Source organism: Balaenoptera borealis (genome assembly GCF_965194805.1).
Source record: "Balaenoptera borealis genome assembly, chromosome: 2".
In the NCBI taxonomy this organism is placed as follows: Eukaryota; Metazoa; Chordata; class Mammalia; order Artiodactyla; family Balaenopteridae; genus Balaenoptera; species Balaenoptera borealis.
This window is the reverse complement of record NC_138867.1, coordinates 176,960,870-176,971,562: the sequence shown is the minus strand read 5'-3', so window position 1 is coordinate 176,971,562 and position 10,693 is coordinate 176,960,870. Positions and strand designations below refer to the sequence as shown.

Sequence of the window (10,693 nt, the reverse complement as noted above, 5' to 3'; positions counted from 1 at the left end):
CTAGACAGCATATGTGCAGTACAGCAAGACAAAAACATATATTCATATGTTGGCTTGTTTAAGCCTCAAGCCCTCAATCCTTTGTTGAAATACAATAATTTCATTCCTATGGTTTTCAATACCAAAAACTCAACCTCCAGGAGGGCTTAAGTCTAATTTATACTCCAAACCAAGTAGCAGTGCAGTTCGCTACTACTGAGGCTGAATCCATAAAGACTTCAAGACCACGTCCAGAAGACAAGTTATTATATATAACACCCTAGAAGGTCTGAAACATAATAATCATATACATAGCTGGTCCTCCAGAGCTTTTTACCTATAACATGTTTTTTGATGAAAGTTATTTAATGTACTGGAGATAACTGTGACTTACTGATCAAATATTTGAGTACTTGTACTTACCTGGGATTTCATTTCTGCTGAAAGAAACAGGAAGAACAGGACTCACTTTAAAAAAACACACAAACTTTAGAAGTAAAAGTAAAAATCTTATCACACACTATCACTTTTGGAAGCAGCATAGAGGGGCAGTCAATGGTAAAACACTGGTGAAGTAGGTCAAAACTCTAGGCCAAAAATCCATTATTATTATCATCAGTGACAGTACCACAACTGTGCCCTTCCTAATTAATAATCACTCCTAAGAATCTTCATTTGGCACCAGATGATGTGTTTAAGAGAAACACTCTGGGAGGTTTTGAATCAGACTTGGTTTTTTGTTAGCCAGGTTACAGGAAAATGTTTAAAGTGGGGGGAAGGGAAGAAGGAAACGGACCAGAAAAAGAATTTAAGCCATAAACCAACAAAGCACTGATAGTTCCAAACATGTCAGACACTAAAATGACTGATATAGGCTCAAGTGGTGTATTAAACCTATAAAAAGACTACACCAGCAAAGTCCCCATTTATCTGTAGAGTTCAGAAACTAAAACAAGGAATATTTTAGCTTAAAACCTTATCTCAAGAGAATCACATACACTTCACAAGAATAAAAACACCTGAAAGCAAACATTTTTAATTGCTCCAATACCCCAAATATAAAGAAAAACTTAATTCAGAAGACTGGGCAATCTCCATCTCCCCTCCACACTAACCACCCATCCCATGGAAGACCAAGGGCGATCAGACCTTCCAGACTTAGGCAACACTTGGCTGCCGCAAAATTCTACGGAGACTCCTTGTGGAACAGCAGTCTCCCATCTCTTGTGTCTCTCCCTGTCATGATCATGCAGGAAGCAAGTCTGGCTGTTCTATTTGTTATCACTGTCTGTCACCCATCTGCCACATGATATTGCTACAAAGGTAAGTACAAAGTAACGTATCTAGTTCCCTTTCCCCCAGAAGGTTGAGGCTCAGGTACAGGGGTAATTCTCCTGTGCACACAAGTCATTATTTAGGCCGACTCAGTGACTTCAACAGGCTTCATCATGTGATCAGGTTTGTTGCCAGCTGCATAATGCTCCCACATCTGTAGATAGAGGCGCTCTAGTTCCATTGTGTATTGTTTGGTGTTGAACAGAGGGCTAGATGTTCTCTGCTTCCAGACTTTGCCACGAATTCTCTTCAGGTATTCTAGATCAGTTCCCAGTTTCACAGCTATGTCTTCATACTCTTGTCTATTTTTAGCAATAAGCTCAAGACAGCCTAAACAAGTGAGCTGGGAAGCTGCAACTCGGGAAGCAAGAGTCTCTCCTGGCATAGTCACCATGGGTGTCCCCGACCAAAGGACATCCATCCCTGTGGTGTGTCCATTACAGAGTGGAGTGTCCAAGCAGACATCAGCCAGCTGGCCTCTCCGAACATGTTCCTCTTTAGGAGCAACAGGTGAAAAAATGATACGGTTCTGGGGAAGGCCCATATTTTGCGCGTACTGTTGAATATTAGGTTCTCCTACTGCTGGGAAACGCAACAGCCACAGTACGCTATTGGGAACACGCTTCAGAATATTTGCCCACATCTGCAAAGTAGATGGGTCAATTTTATATAACTGATTAAAGTTACAGTACACAATGGCATCTTCCGGTAACCCGTACTGAGAACGTGTGGTTACAAGAATGGTACGGGGAACCTCCTCTCCAGTGGCAGCCTTATTGTTGATCTGGGTAGTTGCCAGTCCATTGCTAATACGGAATCCGTTCATTGTTATCTGAATTTGTCCTCTGTTAATCATTTCAATAACTGCTTCTGCAGTCGTATTCATAGGAATGACAGGCATATTAAGAGCTATATTACTGCTGTCTGCTTTGTCTCCTCCATCAGGACATTTCATCTTGACAATTTTCACATCTGGTAGACTATCAAGAAATGCTTTGAGGTCGATGCCATTCAGCACAATTCGATTGTCATAAATGTGCCCATTGGACTTAAAATCGATGACTGCTTTTTCCTTCAGGTGAGGGAACATATTAGCATGATCACCAATAAAGAAAGTATGGGGCATATAAGCCAGTTTCTCAGAATACTGCTCAGCAACTTCAGCAGGTGAAGTTTCCTGATCAGTGATGATATAATCCATGAAAAGCGCGCCACTAGTCCCAGGGTACCCCAGCCACATTGCCTGAATAGGAGCTGGCCTGAGAGCAAAGAGTTCATTTCGAGCACCCCTGGTATAACCATTCAGATTTACGAGGATGTGTATACCATCTTGATGGATGCGATCAGCTGCTTTTCCATCGCATGGAATCTGAGAAAGATCAACGAAATGATCGGCTTCTGCCATCACCTTCGCTCGGAAGTTTGTGCCATCATCTGGGCTCAGGGCATAACAGAATACCTCAAATTTATCACGATTGTGCATGCCTGGAATAGACTGCATAAGATGAGAAGTAGGATGGTTCCCAAAGTCAGAACTCACGTATCCTACACGCAGTCGACCATCACTGAGCTTCAAGTCCTTTGGATGTTCATATGGTGGTTTGTGAAGGACACTGATGTTATTCAGGCAGAGGTACCCATGCCTCTCGGCAATAGCCTTCCTGAAGCTGTGAGGAAGAGGATATAACATGCTGTGATGAGGCTGCACCGAAGGCAACCTGTTCTTCTCTAACTGGTCAGCCACAACGCTGACCAACCTCTTCATGCGCTCATCATAGTCTGTCCAGTCACAGACAGTCTGCAGGCAATGAGCCAGATTACAATAAGCGTCAGGAAAATCAGGTTGAAGCTTCAGAGCAGTGCGATAAGAAGCAATTGCTTCTGGAATATTCCCTGAATCCTTGTGAATGGAAGCCAGATTGTTGTGGGCATCCGCAAATGCAGGGTTAATCTGAATGGCACGAGTATAACAGTGCAAGGCTCCCTGAACATCCTGCATCCCCGTTAGAGTGTTTCCCATATTACAGTAGGCCTCGGCAAAGGTAGGACTGATTCGAATAGCCTCCTTATAATGCATCAGAGCTTCCTGCACTTTTCCCTGCCGCTGCAATACACTTGCTAAATTTGAATGGGCAGCAGCAAACTCTGGGAAGACTTCTAATGCTTTACCATACAAGCGAACTGCCTCTTCAGTGTTTCCCTGTTCTCGCTTGATATTGGCTAGGTTATTCAGAGAGTCTGCATGGGTGGGACACAGCCAGAGAGCTGTATTATAACAATCTTCTGCTTCGGCAACCCTGCCCTTCTCTTTGAGAGCGTTGGCTAGGTTGCAGTAAGCGTCCGGGAAATTTGGTTGCAATTCAATAGCTCGCCTGTACGTGTCTATTGCCAGATCTATCAGGCCTTGCTCATAGTATACACAAGCCAGGTTGCCATGTACCACTGCATGATTTGGACTCAAGCTTAGGGCACGAAGGTAAGCTGCCACAGCTCGTTCAAAAATCCGTGCGTCTTTGAAGACATTTCCTAAATTGATATAAGCATCCAGAAAATTGGGGTCATGGGTGACAGCCTTTTCAAAGTGATGAATTGCAAGCCAAATCTCCCCTTGTGCATTGAAAACACAGCCAAGGTTACTCCAAGCTACTGCAAAGTTCGGTTGCGTCTCAATTGCTTTCAAATAACATGCCTTGGCTTCTTCCAAGCGACCCAGGGCTTTGAGCAGGTTCCCCAGGTCACTGCAAACACAGTACAGATCAGGATTGTACTGAAGAGCAGAGGCGTAAGCTTGTACTGCCCCTTCCATGTCGCCTGCTGCTACCAAAGCGGCTGCCAGGTTAATATAACCATCGATGAAATCTGGTTTGAGACGCAACGCATGCCGGTAATGCTCGATTGCTTCCTGCAACTGCCCGCTTTCCTTGTACACATTCCCCAAATTCGAATAGGCTTCTGCCAGAAGAGGGTTCTTTTTAATTGCCAGAGTACTAAAGTGGGCAGATCCGTCCAGCCTTCGACACCGGAAGTGTATAGATGAAAGTAATAAAAGGACACCAGTATTGTCTGGCTCTTGTCTCCAGAGCTGCATGCAGTGTCTCTCAGCTGCCTCAAAATCTCCCGCCTGATAGGCTCGATGTGTCAACTCTGCTAACCCTTGGAAGGAAAGCATACGTTTCGTTGGGTCTGTGCTGTCGGCCACGTTGCCCACGGAAGACGCCATCTGGAGCTTCTGGAGGGAGTGCGAAAAGAGGGTAATTGAGTCCTGCTGCCGCCACTACTGGCAAGAATGTTTCTAGAGGTAGCAAATACAAGGGCAGCAGCCGTACCACTGCTTTGGCAGGCTTAAGCGGCGGCAACAGTTACATACACGGAACCTTAGGAACTCTGGTTGGCCATCTATCTCTCACGGTCTTGAAAAAATCACAATGAAGTCTTCTTTAATTGATAAAATGGTTCTAAAGTTTATCTGGAGATGCAAGAGGGAAGAGATGTGGGGACATATGTATATGTATAACTGATTCACTTTGTTATAAAGCAGAAACTAACACACCATAGTCAAGCAATTATAGTCCAATAAAGATGTTAAAAAAATATAAAGTTTATCTGGAAGAATAAATGGGGCTACTGATAATAGAATTCTGAAAATTAAAATTAAGAGGTTAGACTTGTTCTAATGGATACATTTTTAAATGAATGCTAAAGCGACAACCGTTGAACCACTATGATACAGTCAAATAGAAAGCTCTTAAACATCTAGTAGAAAGTGCTCAAACATCTCTTTATATTTTTAGAAACAGTGAATGTGGGAGGAAATAATGGTAATAGAGAAAGTATAAAATAAATAATGTTGGAATAATGCTTAAGGAAGGGTAGTTAATTTTTTACCTTAAAATACGTTCTAAAACAAATTTGACTGTATTTACCTAAGATAAATTATAGATAAGTTAATGTAAGAAAATTTAAATCATTATTCAGAGGGAGCACAGAAAATATGTAACAGATTCACGATGGTATAAGTCACTAAATCCAATGACTTTGCAGGACCAACTGATAATCTTGACTACCAACACTCTTTTTCTTCCCTTTGCCTCCTTTGACTTCTGTGACACACACTGCCCTGATTTTTCACCTCACTTTGGTTGCTACTTCTACAATTCCTTTGCAAGATTATCCTCCTCTGAAAGCCATTACATGTTTGAGTTCCTCAGGGCCCCTTCCTTCTCTACACTGTCTCCCAAGATATTCACATTTATACCCACAGCTCCAATTACCACCTCTACTCAGGTGACTCAAATTTAACTCTCCCCCAGGCATTTCTTACCTATCAGTATAAGTCAGAATCCCTGAAAGAGAAAGGTGGCACACTCAAATGTACCGTAATTAAGGAGACTGTAGTCAAGAGATCATTTGCAAAGGGTTTGGGGAAAACAACAGAGGACAGTAGTCCAGCATCTCAGGGAGCTTTTACTGCCTAGGCTTAAAGGAGGAGGTTAGGGACTTCCCTGGTGGATCAGTGGTTAAGAATCCACCTGCCAGTGCAGGGGTTCAAGCCCTGGTCCGGAAAGATCCCACATGCCACGGAGCAACTGAGCCTGTGCGCCACAACTACTGAGCCCGCGGGCCGCAACTACTGAAGCCCGTGTGCCGCAACTACTGAAGACTAAGTGTGAAAACAAGGATCCCTTACAGAGTATACAAGAGCGTCGCACTTTGAAGGCATTTAATAAGTGACTTGATGAGGAGTCACTAAGGCCTGATGCTAGTATTATTGCTATTAAGTCCTCATGTAGGCCTATTAAATATATTAATATGAACCTTTTCAATAGGATGCTTGGTAGGACACTGGAAACCTTTTCAATAGGATACTTGGTAGGACACTGTGCTATAAAAAGTGTAAAATAATTTTAATAACTTCTCTAGTCAAGCGCTGCTGATGAGTTGACTGCACCTTAACAACAGTCACTCAACACACTTATGTGGTAAAAAGTAAAATTCAGTCACAGAGGAGGAAATTAATCAACACATTTTAATCACTCCAAACTCTCACTTAAAAAAAAAATAGTATTATGATAATCAAGCACAGTCTCTTCATAGGACCACTACTGCTCTCATGTACTGTTGACACCATGTTTGGAACTAAAACAAATGAAATGTCACAGCAAAGAGAGAATATTTGCAGGTTTCTGGTCCCCAAATCTTTATTTAGCCTCTGAATGTGTTGGCTTTGTTCAATATAGTCTTTTAGTTAAATGATAAAACTCTACTTATGTATCAGCTTAGGGGATGTGCCCCTGGCATCATATTTGGCAATAGGAATTGCTGTGGAGATGAAAGCTGAAAAATTGGTGGTCCTCATCACTATTTTCTATCCAGGTAGGAATAATTGCATACATACTCTTTTGATATTTATCAGTTAAAAAACAAGATACCCCCTCTTTCTCTTGCCTCTTCTGAACTTCTTTTAAAAACAAAGCATAGGGACTTCCCTGGTGGCGCAGTGGATAAGAATCTGCCTGTCAATGCAGGGGACACGGGTTCGATTCCTGGTCCGGGAAGATCCCAAGTGCCGCGGAGCAACTAAGCCCGTGCAACACAACTACTGAGCCTGCGCTCTAGAGCCTGTGTGCCACAACTACCGAGCCCACACGCCGCAACTACTGAAGCCCACACACCTAGAGCCTGTGCTCCTCAACAAGAGAAGCCACCACAAGGAGAAGCCCGTGCACTGCAATGAGGAATAGCCCCTGCTCGCCACAGCTAGAGAAAGCCCGTGCACAGCAACAAAGACCCAGCGCAGCCAAAAATAAAGTTAAATCTTTAAAAAAAAAAAAAAAACATAGGGAAAAGCTCCTTGACATTAGTCTTATCAAGGATTTTATGGTTATGACACCCAAAGCATCACAACAAAAGCAAAAATCAACAAGTGAAACTATATCAAACTAAAAAGCCTTCTGCACAGCAAAAGAAACAATCAACAAAACCGAAAAGACAACCCACAGAATGGGAGAAATATTTGCAAACAACATATTTGATAAGGGTTTCATATCCAAAATATATAAGCAACTCATGCAATAGCAGAAAACCCAAACAATCCCATTAAACATGGGCAAAGGATCTGAGTAGACATTTTTTCCAAAGAAGATATTCAAACGGTCAACAGGTATATGAAAAGGGGCTCAACATCACTAATCATCAGAGAAATACAAATTAAAACCGAAATGAGATACCACCTCACACTTGTTAGAATGGCTATTATCAAAAAGTTAAGCAATAATAAGTACTGGTGAGGCTATAGAGACATGGGAACCCTTGTGCACTGTTGACGGGATTGTAAACTGGTGCAGCCACTATGTAGAACATTATGGAGGTTCCTCAAAAACTTAAAAATAGAACTACCATATGATCCAGCAATCCCACTTCTGGGTATATATCTGAAGGAAATGAAATCAATAACTCAAAGAGATATGTGCATTCCCATGTTCATTGCAGCACTATTTACAACAGCCAAGATATGAAAATAACCCAAGTGTCCACTGATGGATGAATGGAAAAAAATTGTGGTATATATACACAATGGAATATTATTCAGCCATAAAAAGAATGAAATCCTGCCATTTGTGATGACATGGATGAACCTTGAGGACATTATGACACGTGAAGTAAGTCAGATGGAGAAAGACAAATACTATATGATCTCACTTACATGTGGAATCGAAAAAAATCCAAACTCATATAAACAGAGAATAGGAGCAGGGGCTGGGGAGTGGGGGAAATGGGTGAGGGTGGTCAATGGTATAAACTTCAAGTTATAAGATGAATAAGTTCAGGGGACGTAATGTACAGCATGGTGACTATAGTTAACGACAGTATATTGTATATTTAAAAGCTACTAAGAGAATAGATTTTAAAAGTTCTCATCATAAAAAACGTTTATAACTATGTGAGGTGATGGATGTGTTAAGTAAGCTTATCGTGTTAATCATTTTGCACTAAATACCCGTATCAAATCATTACATTACACGCCTTCAACTTACACAATCTTTTATGTCAATTATATCTCAATAAAGCTGGGGGGGAAAGAAACAAGGTAAAATATTTATTACTTACATTAAATGTCCCTTTCTACTTAATTAAATATATATATTTTTCAGTTTCCTTACACAGGCCTCTTGAGAACTGCTCCTAACAGAGAGATAGAACTAACTACATACCAGCAGATGTCACTCTCTAAGGGATCCTCAACTGTCCTTCTCTGTCAGTTTCAGTTGGTTATTTTTTTTTCCTGCAAATTTCAACTGCCTTTTCTCCATTACCAATTTCAGTTTCCATTTTCAACATCTGATGAGCCTCCAAGAGCCACTAGGACCAGTATTTTTTTTTTAAACATCTTTATTGGAGTATAATTGCTTTACAATGGTGTTAGTTTCTGCTTTATAACAAAGTGAATCAGTTATACAGATACATATGTTCCCATATCTCCTCCCTCTCGCGTCACCCTCCCTCCCGCCCTCCTTATCCCACCCCTCTTAGGACTAGTATTTTTCACTTTGCCTGTATAAGGATCATAATACAAGATATGCTTCCCTTTTGAATGCTGGCCCCAGTGCGAATATCTGTTTAGTTTAAAAAGCCACATGGAACATTTTTCTACTCTGTGGCTATGTCTTTGCAACAGTGATATACTTCTTATTATCAATTTTTTTTTTTCTGATGAAAGGCACAGTTTAGTTCATGGGACAAACACTGGTTAAAATTTGCTACTCTTTTCAACAACATTGAGCAAATATTGTCTAACAGGTACCAAGCACTATTGTGGAGAGTCAGCAGGAATAAAACAGATAAAAAGTCTTGCCTTCATGGCTCTTACATTCTACATGGACAGAACAAAAAATAATTAAAATATACAATAGGTAGGTGGTGATGTGTGCTCTGGGGAAAAAAAAAGGAAGAGAGTAGGGAACATCTAGGGGGTGCTTGCAATTTTAAAATAGAGTTTTCAGAAAAGCTTTTATTGGGAAGGTGATGACATCTGAGTGAAGACCTGGAGGAAATGAGGGAGCAAGCCATGTGGGTAACTGGGGTAGGAACTGCTCAGGCAGAGGGAACACCTAGTGCAAAGGTGCACGTAGCCTGTCACAAGGAGTAAGGAGTTTTACTGTAAGCATCTGCCAGGGACAAAAATTCAGGCAAGGCTCTTTTTGTTGCTGCTATAAAGAATCCACCTACAAGAGAGTTTAATCAGCTGAAGATGAACATCAGTGCAGATCTGTTTAGTGTTCTCTCTCAGCTGTGACCTCATTTCTGATACTGACAGCCTGGACTGCCTCTTAGATTTGGTTGGGGCTTGGATGCATCCCCTGGCAAACCTGGATGAAACTAGAAGAGGGAGGTTTTGGTAGCTCTGTAGGCCCGTTAGTTATCTCATTCTCTCTTCACATGGGGCTACATATTCATCAGAGGTAGCCAATGATTCCAAGTTTTAATGGAACCTAAAGTATAGTCCATTACCATATATGAAGCAAGAAGTAAGTGTCATAGTTCTACTTCAGATTAGCTAACGGTGGAATCTTGTTCCACAAACAGCCAAGACACGGGTTACTGAGAACAAAGGTATTTCCCATGCTACCAAATTGCTCTTTCAGTGTTGTCTTCTTCTAGGCAGGTCAACATAGTAAAGAGGTCATTACCAACATTAACATATATAGAACTTCCAGGGATTGTTACACTTATATTCAACAAATAGAGATAATCTGCACGGGACCTAACCATCCCTTAGCTAGCACAGTCGGGTAACAATGCTCTTCTCGCCCAGCAATCCGCACTTCCTTCTAAGGGGGGGGGGCGGTCCCAATTTACTGAGGGGTATGTTTTCCTAAAGCTTCTTTTCATACCCTTGGAGCCCACTCCCAAACTCACTGAGAATAAAATACTGTTAAGAACTCAACAAATGGACATTGGAAAGCCGATACTGGCTTTAGTTGATTTTAGCCCACCTTTGATTTGTTTGGAGACTGAATTCCTTACACACAAAGATCAGTATTTATTTCATGAGAACAAAGGTTTAAGAGGCAACCAAGATATATTTAGTAAAGAGAAGGTGATTGAACCTCCAGATAGGTCATGGTGACTTATCAGCAACCGAAAATAGTATTTTAAGATCATACTAGTTCTCTGTGTGTGTCATTTAGATTTGTTTTGGTTGTCTGATTTAAGTTGGCGTTGGCAGTTTGGAACAAACACAGAAAGACTTTAACATATGGCTAGGTAGGTGGTTTTAGATCCAAATCAGGTATTGATCATTAGGACTGTGGCTTGGTATAAATTTAGAATTACTGTAATCTAAAGTGTTGGGGTCGTTACATACTTATATTTAGGAGTG

At 41.3% G+C, this 10,693-nt stretch overlaps 1 pseudogene across 1 annotated transcript; it reads right to left on the bottom strand.

Annotated features, from left to right (window-relative positions):
• Positions 1 to 1,256: 1,256 nt before the first annotated feature.
• On the bottom strand, positions 1,257 to 5,909 carry LOC309623573 (UDP-N-acetylglucosamine--peptide N-acetylglucosaminyltransferase 110 kDa subunit pseudogene; annotated as a pseudogene). The gene has a single exon. The product of its transcript is annotated as a UDP-N-acetylglucosamine--peptide N-acetylglucosaminyltransferase 110 kDa subunit pseudogene (transcript).
• Between the last annotated feature and the right edge of the window lie 4,784 nt (positions 5,910 to 10,693).